This window comes from Setaria italica, chromosome III (genome assembly GCF_000263155.2).
Source record: "Setaria italica strain Yugu1 chromosome III, Setaria_italica_v2.0, whole genome shotgun sequence".
Lineage (NCBI taxonomy): Eukaryota > Viridiplantae > Streptophyta > Magnoliopsida > Poales > Poaceae > Setaria > Setaria italica.
The window spans coordinates 20,892,943-20,898,760 of record NC_028452.1 but is presented as its reverse complement, the minus strand read 5'-3'; the positions used below and the strand labels follow the sequence as shown (position 1 = coordinate 20,898,760).

General features: G+C 51.5%; 1 pseudogene; it reads left to right on the top strand.

Moving 5' to 3' along the window:
* Positions 1 to 3,548: 3,548 nt before the first annotated feature.
* Positions 3,549 to 5,818, top strand: part of LOC101777565 — a 6,801-nt pseudogene continuing 4,531 nt past the window's right edge.

The following is a 5,818-nucleotide window of genomic DNA, read 5'->3' as shown; positions in this document are numbered from 1 at the left end:
CCTTTCCTCTACAGTCTCCTTGGCCGAGTCTGGAGGCCATGATGCTAGAAGAATCCTCGTGAGGAAGATGCATCGTGTGCCCCGGGTTTTGTCTAGGACACCGCTGAGGAAGGCCTTGAACGCAGCTTCCTTAAGCGCAGATTTCTTGCATTCACTCTTTTTCCTTCTTCTACGTTGAAGCTGCTTGCCCTAAGGTTAGGATAGTCCTGGAACTGTCCACACATGCTTTTTGATATTGTAAAAGTCTAGGACTTGTGCTGTAACCTTAATGAAAGCACGTATGCCTTGTTAATGAGATGTTGCTGTCTTGTTTATTTGGTTGCTTTGTTGCTATGCCCTAGGAACCTGGAGCTGTGAAACTCATTAGTGCGAGCCACATTAAGATAGATTTGTAGTAAATACGTAGTCGATTGGGTAGTTTGTGGACTCCCAGATGACTAGATGGCTCTTGCGCCGCTAGTTTGCTTAGCGAACCATCGGGTGAGTTGAATAACTCATGTAGACTTGTAATTACAAGTCATACTGGGGCGTTGTGGCCCAAAGAGCTCAATGGCTCGTTAGGATGCTGCTGACCCGCGTTTGTGAGCCGCAATGGGGGCGAGAATAAGTAGTGGAATTTCACTAAAGATAACTGCATTATTATGCTAAAAACTTACAATGGTGGCCAGTGAGCTATTTACAATGCTGCGTAGTATTCTGACTATGGATAGAATCGACAGAGATGCTTGATGTTCCATGAGTTGTTGACATCTTTGCCAGAGAGGTGTTGTAGCACATACAATCCTGGGCCTGCGATCTTGGATACGATGTACGGCCCTTCCCATGGCGAATTAAGCTTGTGCAACCCCTTGGTGTCTTGGATACGCTTGAGAACCATGTCGACTATGTTGAAAGAACGTTCTTTGACGTTGCGATCTTGATAGCGGCGAAGACCCTCAAGGTACCTGGCAGACTGGATGAGTGCTGCACAGTGGGCTTCTTCTAGGCTGTCAAGATCTAGACGCCTTGTCTCCTCTGCTGCCCCTTTGTCATATTGCTCAACTATTGGGGATTTCCACATAACGTCAGCAGGAAGGATAGCTTTTGATCCGTAGATCAGGAAGTAGGGCGACTGCCCCGTAGGCTTGCACGGCTGAGTACATAGCCCCCAGAGGATGTTGGGTAGTTCTTTGAGCCACTTGCCTCCTTTGGTGTTGCCAATGTTGTGCAATCTTTTCTTCAAGGCTTCTAGTAGCATCCCCTTGGCGCGCTCAACCTGGCCATTGGCCCGCGGGTGAGCAACAAAGATGTACCGAACGTCGATGCCGCTGTTTTCATAGTACTCCCATTGGCCTGGTCTTCTTCCTTGGTACCCCAAGTAACAATCTAGGAAACAGAGTAGTGCGCATCCAGCAGTGGAGTCGATGACTTGATCAATCCTCGGGAGCCCAAAAGGGTCCTTTGGACAGTGCTTGTTGAGATCTGTGTAATCAACGCACATCCTCTACTCCTTGTTGTTCTTCTTTCGAACTAAGACAGGGTTAGCGAGCCACTCAGGATGGAAGACTTCTTTTGTAAAACCCGCCGTGAGTAGTTTTGCGAACTCTTTCTTGATGGCTTCCCTTCTGTCCTGGGCAAATTGTCATAATCGTTGTCTCTTTGGAGTAGCTTTCAGATCCACAATTATTGAATGCTCAATTAGCTCCTTGGGCACCCCTAGCATGTCTGCTGGTTTCCACGTAAAGATGCCTCGGTTGGCCCGAAGGAAGCTAACGAGCGTAATTTTTTTATTTAGGGTCCAACCCTGAATCGATCAGGGCCTTCTTGGAGGTGTCGCCAGTCTCAAGGTCAATAACTTTGATGTCCACATCACTTGCCGGCTTGACCTTGGTAGCCCCCGACTTGTAATCTGGAATTTTGAGTTCAGCCGTGGAGAGCTTTTTTGAGGCAGCGAAGACTTGTTGCATTGAATTGGGCACTTGAGAAGTTGCAGCTAACTCGACAGCTTCTGTGTCGCACTCGTATGATCTCTTCAAGTCTCCATGGAGGGAGAGGACTCCCTTGGGTCTCGGCATCTTAAGTACTAAGTGCACATAATACGGGATGGCCATGAACTTGGCCAATGCTGGTATTCCAAGGATGGCGTGATAAGAAGTCTCAAAATCCACCACCTCGAACCGGATGCACTCTATCCGGTAGTGCTCCTTGGTCCCTAAGGTAACTTGCAGGACTACCTGTCCAAGAGGTATAGCCGTGTTGCCTGGGACGATCCCATAAAAGGGAGAGTTCGTCGGGGTGAGCATCTCCGTGATGTTCAGGCCCATCTTCTTCAAAATCTTGGCGAATAGGACGTTGAGGCTACTGCCGCCATCGATGAGTACCTTGGTGAACTTGGAGCCAGCAACAACCGGGTCCAAGATGAGAAGGAATCATCCTGGTTCTGAGAAATTAGTCCATTGATCTTTTCGAGAGAAGGTAATTGGTACCTCAGACCACTTAAGGGGCGTGGATATAGTAGGCTCAATGGACATAATCTCTTGTAGCACTAACTTCTAGGACCGCTTTGAGGCGGTACCCGGGATCCCACAAAAAATGACATTGACAATCTTACACAAAGTCTGGAACTTGCCGTTGCCGTCCTCGTCATCATCTTCCTTGGGTTTTCCTTTGTCATTGGTACCCGATGGCTCTGGCAAATCCTTCATTACTCTACATAGGCTGTAGCAGTCTATCACAACGTGTTTGTGGTGACGATGCCATGGGCACTATTTTTTCAAGAGCTCACTGAAAGTGGGTCTGCCTTGGCTTCTGCCACCTCCTTTCTTGGACGATTGAGATATCGCCGCAACAGTATTGACTGGCTTGCTTTGCGGTTGTGATCTCCCGAGTAGTTATTTCGGTGATCACCGTTGTGGTTCTTGTCGTTGTCCTAGCCGATGCTATGATTGTTATTGTGCTGGCCTTGGTTGCGATTTGACTTGAACCTTTCAAGCTCTTTGTCTTCTTTGTCTACCCATGCTTGCGCCAGTCTTGAGTGACTTGACATCATGGGGGTGCCATCTGCCAAAGTCTTGGAACATACGACGATCGTAGAGACCGTTCTGGAAACAGTCGATCACGTTTTACTCTGAGATATCTACAATGGTGGCCTTCTTATCGAAGAAATGACGTAGGAATCTATGCAGGGTATCATCTTGTCGTTGCTTGACTTGTGCGAAGTCAAATCTGTTGCCTAGATGCTGCATTGCTCCCGCATAGTTGTTGGTAAATGCCTTCTTGAGATCTTGCCATGAGTCAATCAAGTTTGACTTCAATGATTCAAGCCAAGAGAGCGGCGCTGATTCCATGCATATAGGGAAATAGATAACTTTTGTGTCATCATTCCCTCCTGCAGCTTGAACTGATAATGAGTAGCATCGGAGCCATTAAACTGGGTCTTACTTGCCATTATATTTGGAGATGCCTAGAGGTTTGAATTTCTTGGGCAAAATAGTCTTGCTAACCCAACTTGTAAAACCTGGGAGGCTATCATTGTCGTCGCTCCTATAGTCAACTTCGAGTTCGCGCTCATGACGCCGTCCTTCGATGATGTCACGAGCATTGTGGTTGTTGTTTATCACCTCTCGAAGATCCACTATGGGACGTGCAGGCTCAAGATCAGCTCTGTGGTGGTGGTGGCCTCCCGCAAAAGGTGTCCGACTATTCTCGGATACATCCCTATTTTGTCTGGCGCCTCCGGTTGTCGAGCTGAAGGAACTGCAGGGTCTCTATAGCTACTGCCATGTTGATTTCGCTGGGATGGAGTCTGTGATACCGAAGCAATCGGATTTTCCCTGTCAAGTTAATCATAGGCGTGTTCCGCCAAAGCTGCCAACTGTCTGGTGTATTTGTTCTGCGGCATGGCACAAGTGATGAGATCAATGGAAGCAATGGTGGCGAGAGGCGTACGGTGTTGCCGTGTTTGGACTGCCTCAAAAGCGTTGTCTAAATTCACGATCAGGAGCCTCTCTGCCAGCTGGCGGTGATGATCCGCTCTCGCTGCGTTCCTTGCTCATCACCGTGTTCTTTGAGCTTCGGTCTCCTCCCCGACGGTGTTGGTGGTGAGTTCATCCTGCAAGACATCATCTGGGTGACGCTCGTGTCGAGGATTCCTCTCCGGTTGCTCGCCTTCCTTCGTATCTTGCCCGGTGATAAGGGCGAAGAGTTCTCTGTCTGGAGAGTGGCTTCCAGAACTTGAGGTGATGACTTCTATAGAGCCATCGCCTTCACGGATAGGAGACTAGGGTGCTCCCTCCTGGTACTTGAGAACGTCGAGGTGGGCGATGAAGTGTGAATCGCTATCCGAGGCAAGGGTGAGTGGCCTCATGCTAGGCCAGTAGACAAATCTGCCTTGGGGGTTCGAAGTGATCACAAGGCCCTGCTGTGGACCTGATAATGGCGTCTCCTCGTTGGAATCCGAGTAGCGATTGTAGTCGGGGTCCTCGATTGCACTCGGGTTGGATTGCAATCTTGACAGGCCTGCTTGATAGGTGGCGGCCGCATTATGGAGTCCGAACGGGGATTGACTCGGAGTTTGAATCGATTCGCATGATGGCTGGAACGCCGGCTCATGAGAACCAATCCGAGTAGATGTAGAGCCCGAGTAGTACTCGAACTTGCTTCTCGATCCTTGGAATAGGTCAAAAATTTTGTTGAATCTCTCAACGAATTCCTCCAAAGCTGGGCAATGAAGGTTGATGTCGTAAAGCTTCTCCTCTGGGACCTCCGTGATGTGGAGGTGGAAGCCCCCAGCGCCGTCTGTGACGCGGACCCAGGGGCCGAAGATGAACGTCGTGCCTGCTTTGAACACGACTACGGGTTTGATGATGACTTGTGCCATCAAACTCACAAGGGAAATCTCGGCGACTTCCCCTATCTGGCGTGCCAGCTGTCGGTGTTTAAACCCAGCAACCTACCACGGGTAGTACCCAAGGTAGAGTTTTGGTTGGTGGGTGTCGCCGAAATCAGGAACTCGATGGTGTACATAGGCACACGATTTAGACAGGTTCGGGCCGCTAGATCGCGTAATACCCTACATCCTATGTGTTATTTGCTTGTATTCAGTTGAACTTGTTTGGAGAGGGTCCCTGCCCATCCTTATATATCGGAGGAGCAAGGTTACAGGTCGGTTATTTTACAAGAGTACTAGTCGAATTCGACCAGAGAGTCCTACTCTAACTGCTACGAGTAGTCTCCGAGTCCTCTACTAGTTCCTGTCCTTTACGCAGACTACGCCGACCTGCACCGTAGTCCCCATGTCTGACACGTCTCGGTGTACAGCCCTGTGTATGGGTCTGTCCAAACCTTCTGGTGGACCCATAGAGATATGTACGGCGGGCGGCGGGGCGGAGCGACGGCGACAGCGGGCGGCGAGGCGGAGCGGCGCGACGGTGCAGGAGGGGTGAGGCGGAGGGGAGCGGCAGGGCGGGCGGGCTGCGGGCGAAGGTGAAGGAGCGAGCAGAGCGGAGCCGTGGTGGCAGGGCGGGCGGAGGCGGAGGAGCAAGCGGGGTGGAGCCGCGGCGGATGTGGAGGGGAGGCAGCGGCGGATGTGGAGGGGAGGTGGAGCGGAGGCGACGGAGGCGGAGCGGAGGTGGTGGGGCAGAGTTGCGGCGGCGGAGGCGGATGGGAGGGACGGAGGTGGCGGCGGATATGCAGGGGAGGCGGAGCAGAGGTGGCGGAGGCGGAGGTGAGGTGGCAGGGCGGCAGGGTCGGGTGGCGGGAGGGGGCCAGCCGAGGGGGGTGGCGGCAAGGCCAGCGGAGGAGGCTGGCGGAGGGAAAAGGGGCGGAGGAGGCGGAGAAG